This window comes from Dromaius novaehollandiae, chromosome 3 (assembly GCF_036370855.1).
Source record: "Dromaius novaehollandiae isolate bDroNov1 chromosome 3, bDroNov1.hap1, whole genome shotgun sequence".
Taxonomy (NCBI): Eukaryota; Metazoa; Chordata; class Aves; order Casuariiformes; family Dromaiidae; genus Dromaius; species Dromaius novaehollandiae.
Genome location: NC_088100.1, coordinates 78,282,058 through 78,305,693, shown reverse-complemented (window position 1 = coordinate 78,305,693; position 23,636 = coordinate 78,282,058).

The following is a 23,636-nucleotide window of genomic DNA, read 5'->3' as shown; positions in this document are numbered from 1 at the left end:
TTATAAATACCTTCTCTTTCCCTCTGGGTTTGTTCTGGCAAAACAGAAGTCCATTTAATTTTTTACTTTTTTAATAAGGTTGATAGCTAATTCAGAAGTCCTGGCAGGCTGTCAGATGGGAAGCATATGACGTTCCTTTGTGTCTTGCAGTAAGTTCTTTGGAAAAGAGGAGTGCTGGACAAAGCTGAACATGTGCCTTGCAAAACCTTACTGCAGTGATCTCTCTGAGCATAAAACCACACCAACTTGCAAACAGGTTTCAAGTTTGGCTGCTCTTAACTTTGTCACCTTGATCATTAATTCTGACCTGGACTTTTGTCCTATGAGGCAAAATACACACCCCCACACACCCTTGCTGTTGGCTAGGATTTTGCAGCTTCCCCATAAGCATTCACAGGAGTGCATTTTGATAAATAGGGGTAAAGCATCTCATTTTGCTGTGGTGGATCTGAAAAGAAGGTGCATATTAATATGGAGTGGGCTATGTGGAGTGGGCTTTTTTTCATGTTAGGGTAAAAACGTGAGGTAAAAATCAGCTGTAAGTTGGCGCATATAGGTTTGTCCATTGATGGGAAAGCCAAATATTAATTTAAATCTTTGAGATGCCAATGTGAAAGACATTATCAATTGTGTAGCTTTTTAATGAATACTTGGCCCTCCACATAGGTGTCCTTTTGTGTGTATTTGTTTGCTTCTATAGCATGTACACTTACTTTTTGTAAATTAAAGAATCTCTTTCTTGAGAATTTTGATGCAAAGGTAAGTAAATATGCATTTGAAAGGTTTGTATCTGTAAGTTTGTTTATGCGAGTCACAGTTATGTATGTTTTAAACTTTTTTCTTAATGGAAGGCTTTACTATGGCTTCTGGGTTTAACTGCCTGGTAGTGAGGTTAAAATCATGTTATAAATGTGTATCATACACATTTACATAACTGAACACTAGTGTCTACACGTATATGGCTACAGATAAGCCACATGTATCACAAGTGCTTTTTTTTTCTTTTGAGAATTAATTCTGCAATGCTTACATTGACACCTCTTATGCTTATTTTGCATTTCTCTTTTATCAAGTGCTTTTGTTCTACCAGAAGGACCTTCAGACCTGAAAAAGGACTGAGTACCTGAAAGCTCAGCCATTTTCTAGCTATATTGGTTTGTCTGATACCTGCTTTCCATACAAATCTTGCCTTGCTTATATTGGACTACCACAGCTACAGCGTCACAGTTCTTATAAAGACTGTGTAGATACCTGTCAAAAATAATCACCTAGAAGTATACTATTTCTTGCTGCGTGTGGTATCCACTGATATATCTAACCATGTTTGCTGACCTCTTCTTTTCCACTGTATCCTCTTGTGTGTGAGAGCCAACCAAGACTTGAGCACAGTGCAATGCTGTAGAAGTTTAAAGGTCTAGAAGAATTACTTGCCTGTTGGAATAGGGCATTGCTTTGGGTGTTGGGAAGGTCATTAATTAGATGGTTGTTTTTGCTTTCTTCCAAAAACAGTATTTGTTTGTCTTGTATCTGTATACCTCTTTCTTAGGAGGTGTCTGCCTTCCCTGTCACAGAAGCTGATTTATTGTTACTGCTTCTGATAAGGTTTCAGTATGAACAAGGAAATTTTTTCTCTTGTTTATTTATTGATGTTTATGTCTGAAGAGCTTGGCTTAAGAAAGCCTTTTTGGGGAACAAGTTCAGGTTCAGCACAAGACAGCCTAGAGGCTTCATATTTGAATCACCTAATGGACTGCCTAAAGACAGGTATTTTGCCATTGTTTTTGAATAGCTACAGCCTGATGTATTCACCTTCCTTTCCATTGCCTTGGATGGGCAGCGTGTCTCACCCCAGAGCAGGGCTAGCAAGGGACTTCTGCCCAGCCACTCCTTGCCGTTTCTGCTGATGGAGCTGACGAAGGTGCGAGTTAATGTCGTCTCAACTGACTCCAAACTAGACAGAAATCGGATCCATAGATGGATCCGTTCAGTCACACTGGACAGTACTGTAGACATGGCTGTAAACTCACAGTGTCTAAGTAAGCTTTAAAGTCAAAGATATAGGTTCTTCTGGCCTCTTCTCCAAAAAAGCAAGTAAAGCTGGGTTTTTACATTTGCTCCTGGGAATTCAATGCCTAAGTTACATATTTAAAATGTGTAAGTCCTTTTTAAAAAATTTCAGTGTTCTTAGGAAGCTTTGGCATTTCAAACTGCTATATATAAACCCAGAGAATTTTTTCAAGTGCATCTCCCAAAAATAAAAACCCTCTTGAAGAAAACCCAAGGAAATTACAAGCCAGAGTTAATAAATAATTTTAATGTTAACCTTACTTTCCAATAAATGTCTGTATTCCACTATATGCACTCTGTCACTTCCCTATCCTTTCTAACAAAACACTTAAGTCTAAATAAATACTGCCTGTTTTAAATTTTGCAGTTGAATTCATGTGAATGGGATCCAAGACTCTCATACAGTCCTGTTGCAGGGCAGGAGACAAAAGAGTTAGTAAAAAGATGAAGGGGGAAAATATCAACAAACTAAGGCTGACTTTTAAAATTTATTTAATACTTCACATTTTGGTTTTTCAGATAAAAGAAAGTGGAATTGTTCTGCTGATATGGAGGGTTGAAAGAAGTCTCCAGTATCTTTCTCCTTTTTTTTTTTTTCTACCTCCCTCTTTTTTTTTTTTCCTCTTGGGGAAAAGGAGGAGAAAAATATATTCTAGCTAAAGACTGTTTCCGGGAAGGAAGAAAACCCCAGAACTCCAACCATGTTTGTATAAATTAATGTCAAATACATGGTTTGTTTAAAAAGAAAAAAAAAGAGAGAAAAGAAAAAATAAAAAGCCCCAGACAGCTCTAAGCCAGATGCTTAAATCAAGTACAGTCCATAAAATAAAAATACTTTAATTGTTCTAGATGACCTGAACATTAAACTCATTTTCCCCTTTTTTTGCACTATGACCTTTTTGCACTATGGCCTTAATATATAAACCTGCTGAAACAGAAATGTCCTCATGTTGATGGAAAAAGTGCTATCTGGGCGATTCTAATTAGCCAGCTATTGTTAAAGACAAAGCCACTGTATATTATAATCTATATATCTGATCATAAAACTGCAGCTATTGCATTACAAAGGGAACCGTTTATGTTGCAGCAAACTATTGAAGTTAACTGTGTAGATCAAATTCTAAGTTACTCTAATTTTTACATAGTATATGGGCATCTCATTCACCTTTTCCTGAAATTAAGAGATTGACTATTGAGAAAACTGGTTATGCGCTAAAATGGTAAAATATAATTGAAGCAAGAACTTTGTCTTTTTGGGGCACAGGTCACTAGTAGTGTGTCTCATCTCTTCCAATTTACAGAGGTCTCACTTTAAGGCATCTAATTGTAGCTTTTCATTTTAGGTTGCTGTTGTAGTCAATGGAGAATGTGCTTAGTGAGACACAGGCACCACCAGATGGTGATTCCTCTAATCTATTTTACATACCTATTTTAAGATGAGATGAATCACCACTGAAGGGGCCTTTCTCAAAGAATTGTACAAAAACTTAGACTAGAAGGGCTGTCTGGAGGTCTCTAGTCCAACCCTCACTCAAAGCAGGGCAAACGTCAAAGTTAGATCAGATTGCGCAGGACCTGGCCAGTTGAGTTTTTAAGATCTCCAAGGAAGGAGAGTTCACAACCTCTCTGGGCACCTTCTTCAGTGCCAAACCACTCTCAGTGTGAATAATAGTTTCCTTATGTCTGATCAGAATTTCCTGTGTCACAACTCATGACCACTTGTCTCTTGTCCTTTTGCTGTGCACCTTTGAGCAGACTCTGGTGCCACCTTCTCTGTAACTCACCTTTAGCTAGTTGAAGTCAGCAATAGGATTTCTCTTAGCCTCCTCTTCTCCATGCTAACATAACGCAGTTCCTTCAGCCTCTCCTTGTATATCTCCTTTTATGTCCAGCACTGTAAGCCACAGTCTTAGTGCTGCTCTGCTGGACTCTCTCCAGTTTGTCAGCTCCATTGCACTGAGAAGCCCAAGATTGGACACAGTGTTCCTGGTGCAGCCAATGCAGAGTAGAGGGTATTAAGCACTTTCTTTTGTCTGCTGACTATACACTTGCTTATGCAGCTCAGTATGTGGTTAGTCTTCAGTTCCGTGGGGGTGCACACAGCCAACTCATGTTCAGCTTGTGCATCGCAACCCTCAAGTCCTTTTTTGCAGAGCTGCTAACCAGCTGGTCCCCCATTCATACTTGTTTTTCTCTCTGCTGACTGTAAAGGAAGCCTATGGTGACTAGACTTAAAAGTTAGGTCATGTGAATCTCACCCTAAAAGCTGATTTCTATGATTAGATTAAATGTTAAATTTGGATATGCTGCTGAACTTGTAATCTTAAGCCTCAGAATCCTGCCTGCTTATTATACGCTCAGAATTTGGATGTTCCACGTAGATGTGTTCAATAATATGTCTTTACCTGAATTGAGTACCACAAGGGTCTATCCTGAGACCTGTCCTGTTTAATGTCTTTATCAGTGGCCTGGGGGGGGGGGGGGGGACGGACAATGGAGCACATGGTCTTAAGGTTTGCAGATGATGCCAAATTGGAGGGACCAGTCAGTATGCTTAAGGGCATATTGAGGGCAGAGGTGCCATCCGGAGAGACCTCGACAATCTGGAGGGATGGACCAGCAGGAACTTCATGAAATTCAATAAAGACAAATGGCAAAATCCTTCACCTGGGAAGGAGAAACTCCTTGCAACAATACAGGCTGGGTACTGACTGGCTGGGGAGCAGCTCTGCAGGAACGGATCTGGGCTAGTAATGGGTCATGGTAGACAGCAAACTGAACATGAGCCAGCAGTGTGCCCTGGCAGCAAAGAAGGCCAGTGGTATCCTGGGCTATATTAACAGAAGTATGGCCTGTAGATAGAGGGAGATGATCATCCCCTTCTACTCAGCACTTGCTAGACTGCACTTGGAGTACTGTGTCCAGTTTGGCGCCCCAAAATAGAAGAAAGACATTAACTGGAGTGAGCTCAGCAGAGGGCCACCATGATGGTAGGGCCTGGAGCAGTTGCCAAGGGAGGAGAGACTGAGGGACCTGGGCTTCTTCGGCTGGGAGAAGAGGAGGCTTTGAGGGGACCTAACAGCAACCCCCCAATTCGTAGAGGAGGTTATTGAGATTAATTTTGTGAATTGGTGAAAATACAGCATTTGGGCATCCTATGTGTACTTCAATTTCTATGTTCCTCTTTTTTGTATAACAATAGGGCCTTTAAAAAAGTCTTTTTAGAAAATTATAGCTACTAAAGGAACCTTCAGATGAACTGTTTAAGGTGCCATTGATACATATACTAGATATAGATAGAAATACTGCTTCTCAGCCTAATGAGTTCGTCCTTCATGCAATCCAAAACACTTCTGAGTACAGTATTTCTCCATTCTGTACTTTTTCTTAATACAAAAATACTGCTGGGCTAAATTCAGCTCTCTAGTTATTCTGAACACAGACAGCTTTAGTTGGGTATAAAAAGAGAAGCAGCTGAATAGGTTCTTCAGACATTAATGGCTAAGGCTTGCAGGTTATTTCCACAAGTAAGCATTAAATACTTGTGTGTGGAATTGGACAAGTATCATGCTTTAAAATGAAGGTCTTGATTAATGTATTCCTATGTCTAGTCCTGTTCCAAAGATGGGGCCCTTGATATCTCTGGATCTTCACTGCAACACCATCCAGCAGTATCTTACTCACAGTTGTCCAGGGTGGGATAGATGGAGAAGGGGGTAAAAGGACTATTTCTACTCTTTCAAGCAATCTGGATCTTTTGCCTCACTTGGTGGATTTGCGAAGCTGTCTTAAAGGGCTAAACTCAGACTCAGAAAGAATGTTTTGCACCATCTGCTGTCTGGGGGTCTTGGCTGACCTTGGTAAGCTGCAGTAGTGTTAAAAGGATGCTTATGTCCCAGGGAACAAATTGCAGGTGGGGAAAGAGGAAATGAGACAGTTTTCCTGCTTAGGTTCCCTCCAATCACAGTTGGTCAGCGTTGCAAGGATTCGACACCTTCCAAATTGGCAACCCAATTTTGGAACCCAAAAAAGGTGCAGTGGATGCCACATGACTCAAATTCCTGAGGCTGTAAGCAAGCTGGCTGAAGATTGCCATTCTGCAAAACTGAGCAGGATATATAACCTGCTCAGTTGCTAGCATGTGTAAAGGCTACCTGTGTTAGTGGTATCTGTGTCCTTCATGCCCCTGCAATGCTGTATTTTCATCATCTTCAAAACAAACAGCATTGAGACGGTCGCATCTGGGCTATGGCTCAGTCGTTTTGTGGATCTTCTTATTGCCCACATTGAGGATGTATCCTGCTGCGACTCCTTACGTGCCTACATTCCTGCATTCATTTCCTAGGGAAACCAGTGTGTGTGTGTGGATGTATGCCCAGGTCTCACCTTGAGGTGGGGGTTGAGACCCAGCTGAGCTGTGTACATGGCTCTAAAAGCTGGGAAGTGACCCTGTAGACAAGATTTGGCTAAACTTTACTTTTTGAGGGCAATTACATTAGCATATTGCTGCCCATTTGGAATAGAAATAGCTTTACTGGAGTATAAAGCAAGTTTATTTTGAGGTGCGTTAATTATAGCAAAAATATCTTTGAAGAGCAGATGGTTCACTGGAGTTTTGAGTAGGCAAAAGTGATTCTTGCTGGACCCAAGGACAGAATCACTTGGGGACTCTTCTGGCACTGTAGGAGAATGATTGTACCACATTCAAAAATTCCTGTTCAGAAGCAGAACTTGAGCCTTTTTGTCCAGAAGAACAAAATAGCTTTTCTAGCTGGTGACTTTGACTGTTTCACTGAATAAAAGTACTGCAGTTGCCCTGCAAGGCCCTATGTAAAACTCTCTGCATTCCTGATACAAAATCTCTTCTGCAATATGAGTATTTTGGCTGCAGACTCCATGTGTTGATGACACCTGCCCTTATCATGTATTTGTCAGGTTTCCACTTGGACATATTTGAGCTTTGGCCTGTGCTATCTTACATGAGCAGCAATGCTTTTTATTAAAACGATATGCTTTGAAATTCCTCCTATAACCATCATTCCACAGCAAAGTGTACTGTAATTCCACATGTGGTGCATGGTGCCTAGCTGTTGCGACTCATGCTAGTTGGTGCCATCTGATGAGGTCTTGCGCATCACAGAAGATGTATTTGACTTGCTCTTTTTTTCTGTCTTACTAATTTACCCAAAGCTCTCTGAGGGAGGAGCTTCATCTGTTGCTTGGTGTTTGTGTAGCATCTTAAAAAAAAAAAAAAAAAAGAAAAGTTTCTAACCCATGAGTGAGAGGTGCAGGTGCTTCTGTGGTACAGAAATGCTAAAATGCTTGCTTTGGTTAATTTGAAGGGATTTCCTTGAGTCGCGCTTACAGAAGCCAGAACATATAGAAACCCTTTCTATGTTGACAGATATGAATTGATTGAAGTCGGATGCTGATCATCTGCTGTTTCTAGATATATCCTTTCTAGATATATCTAGTCACTTTCCTTTTTGTAGACTTACACCATCAGGAAAACAAAGTGGCATTGTTTCATTAAGGCAGATGGTCTCCTTCAAGAGAGAAACCAGTGATGATACATAACTAGCATTCCAGTTTGGTGTCCAGTAGCTAAATCACATTAAGGTCTGTATCTTGTAAAAACGTCAGTATTTCTGACTGTAATGGTTCCATATATATATTTATGTATGGTACAGTAGCACAAAAGATGCTGTTTCTTCCCTTAAAAAATAGAATGATTCAGTCAACATCTAACTTATGAAAAAACAATATCAGTATGTAGACTTGTTTTTCCGAGAACATGTAAAGCAATCCTTTCGTGAGTTTGAATTCATTTGCAATTACTATTCTATGTATGTTAGGGGTTTTCTTTTATAAATTTTTTGACCTAAATTATTCCTAAAGAGTAAAATAATTCTTCTGTCTTTCCACCTAGATAAATTTTGCTCGTGCTTTGTACATAGATTATACTCAAGGCTTAAAACAGTTGGTATATGCAGGTAGTCATATCTGCCCTGATCAAGCTCTTCATCTATTTTGATTAAAAGCAAAACACCTTTGAGATGTCTTCACGGTGAAGAAAACATAAAAAATGTGAAGAGAATGCAACTAGAGCAGTGAGGGGTCACCATATAACCTGCAACAGTAACTCCACGAGGTGTGAGTTAAAGCAGGTTGGGGATCTTCCAAAATGCGTCTTTTGCACAGGAAAATATGAACCAGGGAAGTGTGAGGCTATCCTAGAAATATTTCAGTTTTGATAAGCTTCGACTGAAATGCAAGTTTTTTTGCTGACTTGCAGTCTGCACTGCAGACCTGCTCTGTGGACAGGGCAGCCGTGCCAGGGATGTTTCTCCGGCTGGGGACTCCCTTGCACTTGCAGCAGCGTCAGCCCTAGGAAACGGGGAGACCATGAGATCAGCATCTTGATGTTGGGAGTCTGAGGCATCTCGCCAGCTGCCTGGGAAGCTTGGCTGCAGCCAGTGCTCTCAGGCGTTGGAGGAGCTTGCTCTTTCCTTCCAAGGAAGGAATATATTTCTTTTTTTTTGTAAGAAATTCTGAGTGCTGACCAGCTGTCCTATCAACTACCACATTCATCCAAGTGAGTTGGATGCCTTGGGTAAACCGTTCAGATGTCAGCATGAACCATTCATAACCCATACTGGGGTGGGGGGAATCAGAAGATGAGCCTTTTTGTGCAAGCGACTTCTCATTTTGTTGCCTGCTCATGGGGTCTATTTCATATTGCAGACATCACATTTTCTAGCATTTATTTTCCCCAGCCTGGCTCCCACTGCCCTGGAAGCAAAGGGGGCGTGGGGTGCTGGTCCCTGCCTCATGGCCAGGCTGGGGGCAGCTGCCACCTGCGGTGCACGGGGGCTTCAGTGCGGCCCCTGTGGTCCCGGCCAGAAAAAAAGCCCCTGGCCACCAGGTACCTGCATGTCGGAAGGACGGGCCGCAGACTATGGAAGAAATTTTGGGTTATTTGTAAGCACAGTTGAGAAAATGCGCACAAATCTTCTCTGAGAATTGTAAAAGAAAGAGTTGGATTGTGGCAGCAGCTTTCCATGTAAACATGTGTCTGACTGACACACTTACTTAAACGTGATATCTTATTTAATGGCTGTGAGCATTCTTTGCAGTAGATGGGTGTGTTGCAGAAAGAAAGTGTTTTAACAGTATCCATCTGGGCCAATTTTAAGCAGAATGCTCAGGCTTTTTAGGAAGTAAAATCTGTGTTGCTTAAAGACAAAAACACTTCTAATGTTCATCCTTCAGTCAAATGTAAAATAAAGATGCATTCTAATTTTAAGGAAGGTTGTCCTGTTACTGTTTTTTATTAAAAAACCCTTTTATTAAAAGGATTTTAATATATCATTTTGGGCATTACAGTGGGGGCAGAGTTCTATCTATCTATCTATAGATAGTTCTATCTATCTATGTATCTCTAATATATCTATCTGTTTTTACAGACGTACGTGTGTGTGTGTGTGTGTGTGTGTGTGTGTGTGTGTGTGTGTGTGTGTGTGTGTGTGTGTGTGTGTGTGTGTGTGAGTCATTGCCCTCTGCTGGACAGAGTTAGTATGAGTTTTTGAGCAGTGCTGCCTGCTTGTTTGGGAAGCTGTAACTGTTACTTTGGCATAATCGGAAGAGGGATGCTTTCACACTCCATGTATTAAACAAACGTATGGAAATAGCTTTATAAGGTGGGTACATTTGTCTTTGTATTCCGTGTGTTTGGCCAGTAGTTTTCTGTTTTTAATTTGTAATAAAAACATTTTGCAAAACTACCTGATTTTTTGAGACCTTTATTTATTTATTTTGTGGAAAGTTATGCAAGGTAAGACTGCTTATCCGTATTATGAGCAATCATTTATATGGAATGGATGTGGAAAATTCTCTCGTGGCTTGGTTAAAACCTCCCAAACATTTCATAAAATACAGTGGATTCTAAAAATGACGTTGGCAGGGCAAATACAGCTGTAATGGGCTGTCTGCTTGTGTTGTAATTCATGTCTAGGTCAATGTCATATATTCCAATCTTTAAAATGTTTTTAATAAACTGGATTAGAATGGGTAAACAATTAAAAACGACTGTCTCAGGTTTTTTCCATTGCAGCTAGGGGGCTTGATCCCGCCTTGTGGCCACAGGGCTGAAAGCAAACCCCTGTTTACTGGCAGGTTGGGCAGGATGGGCTGCTTTTTTGGATAGATGTTTTTGGTTTGTTTGTAGCTAGTTTTGTGTTGTTTATTAGCTGAACCATCCATTCATACTAAGCAGGGACAAGACATGACTCACTGCTGCTCTGCAGTTTTTGTTCGTTTTGGGGATAATCACACGTGGCATCTCTCATACTGGTGGGGACTGCTGGGCTGTGCAGCAGGTTTCCCCGCAGGGGAGGAACAGCAGTGTTGGTAAGAGAGGGAGGAAGGTGGCAGCTGTGCCTAGTGAGTGGAGATTGGTTGGGTGACTTGTTTGGGGATATTCCCATCCATCTGCTCACCCAGTCAAGGGCAATCACCTTCTGTGGCTACACAGAGCTACAGGTGAACTCTCAGTTAAGGGTCTTCACCAAAAGGGCTGTGCTTTTGCTGAGGGACCAGCAAGTCAGTCTTGGCCTATTGCGCTGTGGGTGGATGGATGTCTGAACACACTAAATGGAGAGGTGCATATTGCTGCTGTCTCCAAAAGCAGTAAAATAAAACTTTTAGTAGAGTACCACATGGAGAACTTCAGTTGAACAGAAGGAAATGGGAAGAAATAGAGGTATTGTATGGTACTCAAATATCCAAATAAAGTTGCAAGGGCAGCAGATGGTGATGGAAAAGGAATTGCCAGGCTTGCTGAGGATTTACTCGTGGAATTCCTCGAGGCTCGGTCTTGGGACTGGTGCGGGTAATGTTTTGATATTGATATCAAGCACAAAAATTAGAAATACCCTGATGAAACTGGGTGATGGCACAAAGTTGAGAAGCACTGTAAATACAGAAGAGGATTGGGATATCATACAGGAGAACAATGGACTGTCTTGAGGGCTTCAGTAATAGTAGAAATGGGATAAAATTTAATAATGCAAGGTTGTATTTCAAGTTTCTTTCTGGTCCATTTCTCATCAAGTAGATGTGTAGCAGATACAGGTCTGCAGACCTGGCTGTCTGAGATACGATAGTCAGTGTAGTTAATTTTAAAGTGGAAATTGATTTTAATAAATTTAGTGGAATGCTGCCACCAAACTGCCAGAATTTGGTTTGGAGTAGATTTTAGGATTGACTTTAGTCGGTGATAGTGCATCATCTTCTGAGTTGTGTTGTTTTATGCATATCCTCCCTATTTAATTACTCTTTTACAGTTATAAGCACCAAACAATAATAAAGGAAGACAGGAAAACAGATTTTGTTCTTGGGACAATAAGTGCAGGAAGCATGTCATTACTTTTCCATGGCAGAAAACATCTTGAATGACATAAAATAATTTAACTCTTCAGCTAAAATCTGTCATAAGCTTTTCCTGAGGCTTAGATCATGTAACAGAGAAACTGTGGGTAACAGTTCAGGCCTTCAGAAAATTTCCAGTGTTCCCTTTCCTTTACCCCTTAGGAACTTGCGAAAGAAGGGAATTAGATCCCAGACAGCAATGAGGCTACACAGAATGTCACAGTGAATCTGAGTGAATCCCAGCCTTCTGGGATTGTTTCCAGTTATCTGTTTTGGCATTCATTGCAGGCCAATACAAATTAAGATCTAGAGGCAAAGAAACACAAGTTCCATATTTTTTGTCTTTGGGATCAATAGCAAAATAAAAAGGAGGCTAAACCTCTCAACTGATAGAAGAAACATATAGTTAAATGATATGCAGAGTGGAAACTTTACCTGGACTTTAGGCAGTCCTTGCTAATTTCTCTAAAGTGTTTTAGAACAACGATATGCTACCACAACAGAGCATTAAGAAACAATATGGAAGGAGACCCGAAGGGACACAGCCCTGCACCTAGTAACCTACAGGATGACATGCAAGTGTTTCCAGGTTTTCTGGTATTCATTAGAACCTGCATATATTAAAATCTGTATCATTGTGCACTCAGTACTATCTGAACAGAAACATCTAGGTGGAGTTTAATCTTATTGAGATTTCAGAAACAACTTTTTAAACTAACATTTTAGAGTATGATGAGTTTGGATACTCAATAAAATAGATTAGCGTAATGGTTTGCATACAGGATATGTGGTTTTTAGACAAGGCATCAGATTAAGAATTAAACTCTTCTGCATCCAGCCAGAAAGCACTATCTTTGCATATATATAATCTGACTCACTACCAATGCTTTGGCCCTTGATATGCTTTGCCATTGGAAGGAGAATAGCATGAAAGAGACCTGACCAGTCGTGAACTGTTTTTTAGTTTGCATTTAGCGAGGGTTAGAGTTGAAAGGAAAGAGAAGATTAAAGGCAAGCCAAAAAAAAAAAAAAAAAAAAAAAAAAAAGAAGAAAGAGATTATCTGTTTGTCTTGAATGTTTGAGTGCTATAAGGTGGTTATTCCAGGTAGCAAGAGATAACAGGAAGTCACTTTTACTAGAAGTCCCAATGTTATGTATAAGACAGAGTTCACTGCTGGGTTAGTGCTGGAATCTGGAAGAGATTTACTAAGTAGTTTTGATTTTAAAACCAAATGTATGTTATACAAGCACTGGATACCAAAGTGAACAGGGAACTTGTAGATTAGCAAGAAGATGTCAGTACTCTACGCTTTCCAGAGCGTGTCAGAGAGCAGACAAAAGTGCTTTGTTTGCTCTGGGGTGGAAAATGTCTCAGAGAATAGAGTGAGAGTGGAGACCAGGAGAGCAGGTAAGGGCTGAAACACAACAGAACAGCAGAGGTGGTATCAGTAGGCAGTGCTGTAAAATCAAAAAAAACCCTTGTGGGTATTGTCATACAAATGAAGTACAGAAGTACACGGAAGGACCTCCTTTGTCAGTGACTCCCGTTGCTGCCACAGGAAACTAAGCTGAATAATCCTTGCCTGTCATAAATGAGAGACTGTAAGTCTAAGGATGTTACCAGTATGTGAGAGTTAAGTATGAGACAGGGAGATGTTTGAATAAAGAATTTACCACCTGTGTGGCTGAAAGATTTCACTGAAGGTCTGATGATGAATGAAGCTGTAATGAAGTCCAGTGTTTGTTCACTCGGCCCATGCAGTAAGAAAAAAAGGTGTCCAATTTACTGGTCAAATGGGAGAATAACTTAAGGGTAAATCTGACAGTGTAAATCTGACTTCTGAAGAACAGATGGAAGGAAAAGAACAGAGATGCAACAGTCCCGTTCCTGAGGATGTAGAGATCAATGTTCGATGATCACGTTGGAGAAGCAGTCAGGAATGGAGCTGTCCCAGTGGGGAATCGGAAAGTGATGGCGGCTGTCCACATAAGTGTCCTCTGCACTGCAAGGCTGGGCAGGAGTCAAGATGGGCAGGGAGCTGGGGGTGCTGACTGTAGTCATAGAGTGGTTTCAGCAGTGTGGTCCTAGCAATACGGAGATTGAAATACGTGCAGGATACCATTTATGAAGGATGATTAAAGACAAGAAGGCACTTGGTTATCAAAGCACTTTGCAATTCACTGAAGGGTAGTTGCACCTTGAAATGGCAAAGGTTGCAAATAAACCTAAACTTTTTCTCCTTCTTAGACAACCTCATAAGTAGGGTTTAAAAATAGAATTCTTCCATCTAAACTGTTTCACAGGCTCTGTTGGTTGCAGCCTTATTTTTTTCCAGTCTAGAAAATATAGTACTCTGCCTGTGAGCAATTGGAGGAGGAACATATGGAATCAGTGTTTTAGGTATAGAGGAGTATAAACTCTTCCATTTAGTATAGTGGCTGTTTGCTGTGAGAAGCTCTTTCATGCATGTAGTGGGTACACATTTTCTGTCTGTCTGTCTCCTGTTTATTGCTGAGGAATTAGTGGTTTTGAGCATGTACCCCTGTCCTTGTAAAAGGCAGGACTATTCTGATCAGTATTACTTTGCTAGTTTGTTGGCTTCTTTTTAAAATCATTCTAGGGAAGCTCAAGTTCATGGCCTGAGTAAAATCTTAATGATACACAGAAAACATGTTCAAGTGATATGTCCATATAATCTTCATATAGTCTGTTATAAGTGTCAAGAAATCAGGGTCACCTCAAATAATTTGGATTAGGATCTCTTTGAACTGTGTGGCTTGTTTCAGTGCCAGTATCCTGCTTTTCCTCCAAGCAAGGAAATCCTGCGGATGTCAGTACAATTCCAGGTGCGTGTACCAGGATATCAGAGCAAAGACTTGTCACGCTGACTTCAACTGGGGAATGCTCCTTACCTTGCGCCTGCAGTTCCAGGACTCTGGAACTTGCTGTGTTTGTTGGTTCAAAATATTTGGTGAACTTGCAGGCACTCTGGGAGAGAAACTTGTTCGACAAGATTTTGGATGGGACTAAGGGTATATACGCCACACAGCAACAAAAGGGTGGAGTGGCAAAAACAAGCTTTTATTTTGTTTCTCTTTCCACAGGTGGCAAGTTAGCAGAATTCTTTGCAGCACCATTATTTTAGATGCTGCTGGAATTCTGTTCAGATGTTGTAAAAAGACTGCCTTGAAGATTCGATTGTGCTAAACTGGGGAAAACTCCCCACTTAGTTAAAGCACTGGACCTGTGGAAAACAAGAGAGGTGAGTATCATTATTCCTGTTTCACAGATCAAGAAACTGAAGTGTAGGGAAGTGAACTTGATTTTTTGCTGAGATCAATGCAGCAAGTAGAATTGGGTGGAATGGTAGAACCAGGAGCAGAATGGCGGCTTTTTTTACTCCCAGACAATGTCCGATCCACCAGAGAGTAAAGCCTCTCATCAGCCCTACTTTCACTAGGTCCATTTAAAAGTATGAAAACTTCCAACCCTGAAGAGTTGCTCAGATCAAAGTTATTTGAAATGGAAACTTTGGTTTTTAGTTAGAATGATCTGAGAGAGAGAGAAAATCCAGACTTGCTGCTACTAAATGAATATATACTGGAGCATTTTTTTTTTTTTTTTGAAATTGAAATGTGCTGGAAAAGACTAAAGCTACTAACACGTTTACAGTCTGTTCTTCCAAAATATTTAATGCATCAAAAATCTGAGATGAAAAGAGGAAAGGGTGATGGCTGTACATGATCTTATTCTTTTTTCTGTTGTAATTTCTGGAATTATTTTTGCATACAGCTTGATTGTAAGTTCAAATTTAAAGTGGGGGTACTGCATCAGTGGCAGACATGATTATGGCCCTGGCACCCAATGTTCTCAGTGACGATTTTTTTTTTTCACCTGTTTAGATTCCTGTGGCTTTAAAATCTTTATGCCCTGGATCAACAGATTGCAGACAAAGAATTGGCTGCAGTCTTTTCCAGCAAAATTTGTAACGATTATTTCTCTTGTATGGTTTTTATTTCGGTAGAATGCTTACGTATTCAAAAGTTAAGGTTCCCATAGCAATGTTAACATGGCCACATTGCACATATGCAGTATTTTCAATAACTGTTAATTTATGCTCTGCTCTGTATCTTAAATGTGACTGAATTATTGTTGCTGTGGGAACCTAAACTTTTGAGCCTCTTGACTTCTTTGCCTAGTTTAATGCCCAACTATAAAATTTTGCAGTGTAAATATGGTACTAACATTGAGCTCTCTTCTTAGTCTCCTGAGGTTAAGGGATGTTGGAAAAGAGTGGGCAGAGTCAAAAGAGATTATGAATGTGTTTTAAAGTGAAGACTTCTAAATTGTACTGCTAGCTAAGCTAATTTCCTTAGAACAGGTAAAATAATTGCTTCTCAGTGCAGGGTATGCCCCCCTGTTCCTTCAGAAATCAAGGGCTTGTACACTTGCACATCACTACTGTTTACCTTTGCATGAAGGGCTTTTTTATGGTGTAGACCAGGACCAGAGTTACTTAGCTTCCATACGATCCTTGGCAGCAATTTCTGTCTGTGTTTGTGTACAGGAGGTATTACACAGCATGGCTAATATTTTCATGTCCTGTGCTGAAGTATGTCTATCAGCAGTAATACTTATAGCATGCTTTGGAAATCCCTTGATGTAGCGGTGGTTTCCTTTAGTGCCTTATGTGTAGATGATTTAGGAGAGCTATGAGCCATAATTCTTGTCTATGAATGCTGATTCTTCCTGAACTGAAATGGTAGGGGTCTCTGGTTCTGCAGCAGGAGACCTTCTGTCCTATTCCTTCTAGCGGCACTACAGCTTAAGGATTTGTCTGTATGAGGAAAATTGATTGGCAAGACTGTTCTATTCTAGCTATTAGGGTATAATTTAGCTGTTCTAGAATAACTCCCACATGTGGATGAAATATTCCAAAATAAAAATGATTTTATTCTGTAACAATTATTTCGCTTTGGAAATGGAGTAATTATCCCAGAATAAAATAATCACTCCGCTTCCAGAGCAGAATAATTATTACAGAATCTGAGTTGCTTATTTTGGATTAGTGCATAAGAACCGATGAGCTGGTATGGAGAAGTTACTCTACTTTATTTGCCCTGCCTAGTTTCCATGGGCAGATGAATCCTGCTGGTTGTGCTGTGCGGCTAGTGGCCTTGAAGTCCTGTTGGAAGGAGCATATGTGCTACAAAGAGGTGTCGCCTTTGGTCAGATAACCACAGGCTTCAGCTTAAAAACCATCTTAGTGTAAAAAATCTTTGAGATCTACAGGTATTTTTAAAGGTTGATTTGTTAGTACAGGTGATGCAGAAAGAGTTGATTTAAATAGTGTGTCCATTAATACCTCAACATGAGGCTTTTCAGGGTTTTTAATCAGAAGCCATGCTGCTAGGGCTTATCAAGGGCCAAACGGCTGGAAATTAAAGCCATGCTCCGATGAGACTGAAAACATGTTTCCAAAAGAGAGCAATTAGGCAGTGGAGCAAACTGCCAAAGGGAGCGGTGGATTTGCTGCCTGTCGGGCTCTTCAAGTCAGGGTTTCCAGGTGCCTCAACCTGCTTTAGCCAAAACCAAGCGGCTCATCTCAAGAGAGGAATGACTGTGAGCAGTCCGGTGGCCGGGGTTACGGGAAGGCCCTAGCAGGCACCGGAGCAGAAGGCGCCAGCATGAGTTTGTCCTCGCACGTGGCTGGGCGAGAGCAGGAAGTTGCAGGATGCCGACGTCTGAAGGGAACTTGACATATTTCCAGCGCTGGTGCAGTTTGTTGGTGACGACATACAGTCACTGTCACCTAGGAAATGAAACATGTTCCCATAGCAACCTCAAGGCTGCATTATTACTCAGCTTCAAAATGTTGACAGTTGGAAAAAGGCCTCTTCAGACCCCAAAAACCTCCCCCCAAAGGTCCCCCCCCTTAATAAATGTGCTTTGTTATTTAATCTGAAATAGCCAGGGGAAAGGCATATATTTAACTCAAGATGCTTAGTGGAAATAAACCTTTGGAAAAAAATGTATAATGTTTTACTAACTAAAAGACTCCACTGCCTCTTAAAATAGTTCCAGATCCTGTGAAGGTAATTTTAATGAAGTGTGTGGCACTTCAGTTGGCTTAAATCATCAGACAGCTCCTGAAATTATTTTGCTGGATCCTTTTACATAGTTTGAATCACTCTGAAAGTCTCCAGCTATAAACTGTAGCTCTGTTTTGTAACCATATAAATAACTGGAAAACGAAACCTTCATTTTATAGTACTATGAACAGAGACACGTTTGCTATATGCTGTCTTCAGAATTTCTTCAGTATTTATTTTCCATGGTGTTTTTCCTCCAGTTGCCTACTCAGGTCTTCTGTTGAGTCCAACTGGCAGCAACTGTGCATGTGCAGACTCTTACACTAGTCAACGCAATGGGTATCAATTTATAGTAAGTACATGCTGAAATTAGATATTTGTGGCCAAAAGGAATGCTTCTTGCTGAGAACCTCGTTGGCAGCAATGAATGTTTATGCCCCACAACAGCTGCTGCTGTTTTTGTGGGGTTATGTCCCATGTCTGTGTGACTTTAGAGAGATTGTATGCAAGGAAGGGATTTCATTACATCAGTTCTCAGCTTGGCCTTTTCTTGCTATCTCAAGCCTTGTTGGTGTTGAAGGTGCCTCTGAAATTCATCTTTTCTGCAGGTTTTTATCAGGACTCTCCTGCTTCTTTGCACTGAGGTCTTCAGTGAAACTATTAGGACCAGTTTATGAGGAGCACAAGTAATCTCTCTTCTGTAGATCCTTTGCTTTTCAGCACTACCTGTTGCCAGCTATTTCTTCACCTTTGTAATAGCTCCAGCCGTTATTTTCTTCCATTAATGATAATTTCCTGTGTGGCACTGTATCAAATACTTCTCAAGTAGATGAGAAGTACCAATTCTACTTGCTTCCCCCCACCCCGAAAATCATTTTAAAAAGGTCTGTGAAGTTAGACTAGGACATTCACTCCTTATCTTATCTTCTGTTCAGCTCCACATCTTCAATTATCCTTTATTTTCAGATCTGTTCTATAGCCTTGCATGTGAAAAAGATTCCATGGTTTCTTGGATCCTTCCCCCCACCCTTCTGAAATAAAGGTCCTGTGTCTGCTGTTCTTCAGCTGATACCTCCCCATGCTGACTCCGTAGTTTCATTAGAAAGACATAGAACTGAACAAGCAATTTTAGGCTTTGGGTCTTTCAAAGTCCTAGTGTGGTTACCCATCCCCTTCCCTAACACCCACCCACCCATCTGTGAGTGCCTTGAGCTTTTGGCTTGTTTGCGAGATTTGTTTCCATATCTTCATTCTCTTCAGTCATCCTGTTATGATAACGATTTTCATCATCATACTTACTGGTAACTCAGACAAAGTATTCACCAAGATTTGAGATCATACCTATATTAGTTTTTATACCACACCAGGTCCAATGTGCCTCTTCTTTTTCTGTCTTTATTCTCTTCTTATTTATATAGCAAAATAACCTTTTTTCTTTCCCTTTTTTCCCTAAACCATAGCAAAGTATAGCTTGGCTTGACTTTAATTTTGACTTATCCCAGCTATTCACTTATCCTTGCCATTTCATCTTCTTCTCCATTACTTTGTGGGCTTTCCACTTATTCTTAGTATCCTCCTTCAGGTAATAATTCATCCACTAGATCTGGTGCGCCTTAATACAAGTTCTCCTAATTTCTCCTAATTTCTGAAAACATAACTTCAGTATTTATAACCTAGGTATCTCTGATTTACAGAAATTCTGTACTTCTGACTGTTTCATAGTCAGGTCCCTGACTATGTCCCTAAACCCATCTGACTTTACTAATATGGCTCATCAAAGCTGTCTGTTTTCTTTGCAGAAATTTCTGCGGTGGAGTTGCTTTCTTTGTATTTCTGATTACTTTAAGCATGTTCCTCTCGTGATCCTTCTGCCCAAGATCATATTCACATCCAGATCTTGTAAAATGTCCTTACTACTCACCGAAAGCAAATTTAAATTTACTTTTGTTCTTGCAGTGACTAGCTGAGGAGGTCAGAATAGCTGATTGAATCTGTCATATTTAGCTTCTTAATCATATGAGGAAAAGGTTTATTACTGTTAACATTATTACTACTTGCTAATGCTGGTTGAATAAAACCTATAATTTTACTGTGAGATTTTGTATTTATTTCACTGTAAAATGCTGAAATTAAACTTCCGATGTAATACGGGAGAAAGCAATCTGGAACAGCTCACGATTTTGTTTTTGGTGAAATTTTCCTGTGCTGAAGTTTACATTTAGTGTCAGTCTGAATCCACTAAGAGTCAGTAATATATGTAGAACAAAAATAAATGGTGATTTCCACATATTCAGAGGGTGGTGCGGGCTTGTTAGTGTTTCACTCTCTGTAGTAGAGCTATTGCTATCTTAAATGGCATCAGGATTTCTCCCTTGATGTTTTACATATGTTTTTCTGGGGAATCTTTCACATGGAAATGCAAAAGTATTTTTGTGCCTACCTCACTGTTAACCCTGCTCATAAAGGTTGATGTTGACAATGCTCTCATCGGTTGCTGATTTGGAAGGTGCTGACTAACCTTACCATGTCGGTAATCTCTTGGCTGTGACCTCAAGTCAATGGAGATGATGTGAGGTTCGTAAAGAAATGAAATGACAGATTAGTCACAAGGCTCACTCGAAAGCATTAAGCCTTTATCATGAAGGTAGAAAATCTTTGTCCAGACTTCAGCTGTGTTTATGTAGCCTAGCACTCAAGAGATGACTGTAAGTAGATGTTTCTTAGGTTTCTGACTACTTCAGGGGATAGCAGGCACCGGTAGATCAGGACAAACTTTCTCTGTTGGATGCTGATTGGAACTGTGTGGGAAGGTGGAGTCATAATACAGCAAAATAAGAACTGCACAAAGGCAGAGTGTGTTCCTCCTTTGTCAGGCACTTAAGTGCAGTCATGTGAGGTGCTGTAAACGCCTATCCTTAGATGCTTTTTTTCTTTTTCCCCCCTCAGCTCCCATTAAAAACAATAAAGGCTGAAATAGCTGAGTAGAAGTCAGAAGTCTGAGGAGTGATTCAGGGACCAAGGCACAGGCATCTGTGTAATGCTGTTTTAGATGTCCTTTGGTATCTGAGACATCGGCAAGGAGATGGCAGCTATGACACAGGGTTTATGGGAGACCCACCCTCTTCTGGGGCAGCAGCTGAAAGCCAGGCTGAATGCTTTATGACTTCTAAAATGCTTCTACATACCTAAATTTAAGCACTTGAATCTCTCTCTGAATACCTTTGTAGATCTTGGCTTTACCCTTTGGTGTCTGCCTGTGTTCTGTTGGATGCTCATCTGCTGAGTTCATTCACAAAAATGACTGTGTGCAAAAGCTGTGCTTGCAAGTTTTCCTTTCCGTCATTTCCTCCTAAACAATAAACTTCTCAGGGGCTGTGAGAGCTGTGAGTCCTTGCTGTTCTGCCTGACAGTCTTGATTCTTCTGTCAAAGGAACATCCTTCAGCAGAGCTCACTAGGGAAAAGGAGAGACTGTGATAAGGTCATTGATTCCTCTTTGCTGACCTTGGCTGAAGGGAAAGGGATTAGAGATCTACTTTTTATTTTGAACTTCCTTAAGATAGAGGACTTTTTTTTCCCCCCCTTCTCTCTTCTTCAGCTTCTCTCTCTGTCCCTCATGTTTTTCATTAGCCTTTTTTTCCCCTAGGTCAACATCCTGTCTCTAGTTACCCTATAAGGTATATCTCCCTAAGTCTGTGTAATCGTTGGAGGGCAGAACGTTCTGCAAGCTTAGCAGACAGTGCTGTTTCTGAGTAGTGAGTCATAGTTTGCAGACTGATCACTGTGAAGACCAATAAGATATTAGAGAACAGAGAGATTAAGGGGGAGAAAAAAAAAGGTTGCTGAGCAACAACATGACATAAGCATGGTTACAATCTATTTTTACAGCAAGAAGGTTGCAGAAGACTATAGAAAATATTTATTTTTCAGATCCTTATTCGTATCTGTGAGATGACAGTGGCCTGAAGGGAAGAAATACTGTACTGGTTTGGCTAGCAGCTGCACCCTTATAATTGCCTCATTGTATGGCCAGGAGTTAGCAAAGGGTTAGAAGAGAGCAGTCATGTACAATGGTCATTCCATAGTTTCTGAGGGAAAAGTCCATGACTTGTAACACAAATAGATACAGCAGAGAAGCACAACTGCTAGTAACCTCCAGAAGTCACTTTTTCCATGTACATCAGTTATATGAAGTATTTTTATTTTTAGAGCATTGAAAATTCCGAATATGTTAGCATAAATTTTCTTTGGCCAACCAAGATGTCTGTCATGTGAACTCTTCTGTGCTTGAAAGAAAGCGAAGGGCATCTTTACCAGCTTTTCTTTTCATATACCTTCCTGATCCCCTACAAACAACTGTGACCACCCTGATTTTATGTCTAGAATGGGCTAATCGTGGTCATGTTGTTTGTCACCCTTTACTGCAGGGATGCTCAACAGCAGTCAGGAAGTGAGGGTCAGGTCTGGCTGATGCGGTGCAAATACCACAAGTTTGATTAGCAGTCCAAAAGATCAGAGTCCTGAAAGGAAACAGCCTTGCTGGTTATGGCTTTTTCAAAACTGATGGGAGCTGGTCGATCTTTCTGGCAAGAGGTGCATTGCAAACAATTGACATAGCCTACTACTTCTAAATACTGATGATTTACCAGCTATGCTAGAACGTCTCTTGATTAGTTTGGCATTGGACAGAGAAGCAGAAATGAGGTAGGAAGAAAGCAGAAAAATTTATGAGCAGAAGCAGATGTGGCATGAATTAAAAATAAATACTTCATCTCAATCTACCATAAAATTTTTAAACCGCTTGAAGGCTTAGAGAGAAAAACTTTGTACAGTAGCATCATCCCTTTGTAAAGCCTTTCATCATTAGAAACTTTATGACCAAGCCCATCTGAAACATTTTGATAACTTTCCATTAAAGGCTGCTCTGCAAAAATTACATAAAAACCCTATCCAGTCCCATTCTAAAAATGTTCTTGTTTGCCTGTATGGTTCTTTGTTTCTTATTCTTTAATTTAATAATAATAATGATAAATACAGACTTTCAAAGCTCAGCTTTTGAAGTCTGTAGCTCACACGAAAAGTTGAAAAAGTCACTTTCAGATTATTTGGTACTTTTTTCATATATTTTGTTCTGTTTTCTCTTGTCTTCTGTGTGAGCCACTCTTTACTGAGAAGCCTTTAAAAATGCTGAGGCACCAACTGTGAATACTTCATGCAAGATAAATGCACAATTTCCTTAATTTTTAAATAAGCAATGTCTTTTAGTTTGCCTGTGGCAAATGCCCTCAATCAAACGAACCCACCTACTTAAAATATTTTACATGAGCTTTTAATGTTCCTGAAATAGGAAGAGTATTTCTCTATCAAGATGAATTTTGAATGTTAATTTTTCTCTGGTTTAATTTTTACAGAGATCTTTCCAATAGTAACACATTTAAGGAATATATTCCTTCTCAGCTATGATTTACTGGCATTTCACACAAATTTGGTCTTCATCTTGTTTTTGCTGAATATTATTTATTTTGGATCAAACTAAACATCCTGTAAATTCCAGAGTTACTTTCTGTGATGGCATCACATATCATTGCTGTTTCCCTTTAGCAATGATTTTTAATGCCTTTGACATGCTATGGCCTGGATTCAAGTGTTGCCACATTTATGTGCCTAAGGATGTGTGTCTGCCTATATATTTGGGAACCTGAATTACAGTTCACAGATTACATTCAGGAACTAGTCTTTTTAGTTTCCACTAACAATAATATATAGGAAAAAATACTCTGCTTTCTCTCTCCTCCGCTGTTTTCTTCTTTTGTTCTCTAACATTTGCTGCCATCCTGTGGTACACGGAGAGAGGCACACATACGTAAATGTTAGACTAAAGTAAATGGAGAATGTTTAAATATACAGGGTGAAGGAAGCAGTAGAGAGGTGTTGAGGAGGGAAAACACAAGCAAACAGAGTTCACTCATTACTATTTTGGCCAGTAAAGTTTGTATCTGTTTCTCATAGGTACCAGAAGGCAGGGTTTATGTGCTTTATATGCCAATGC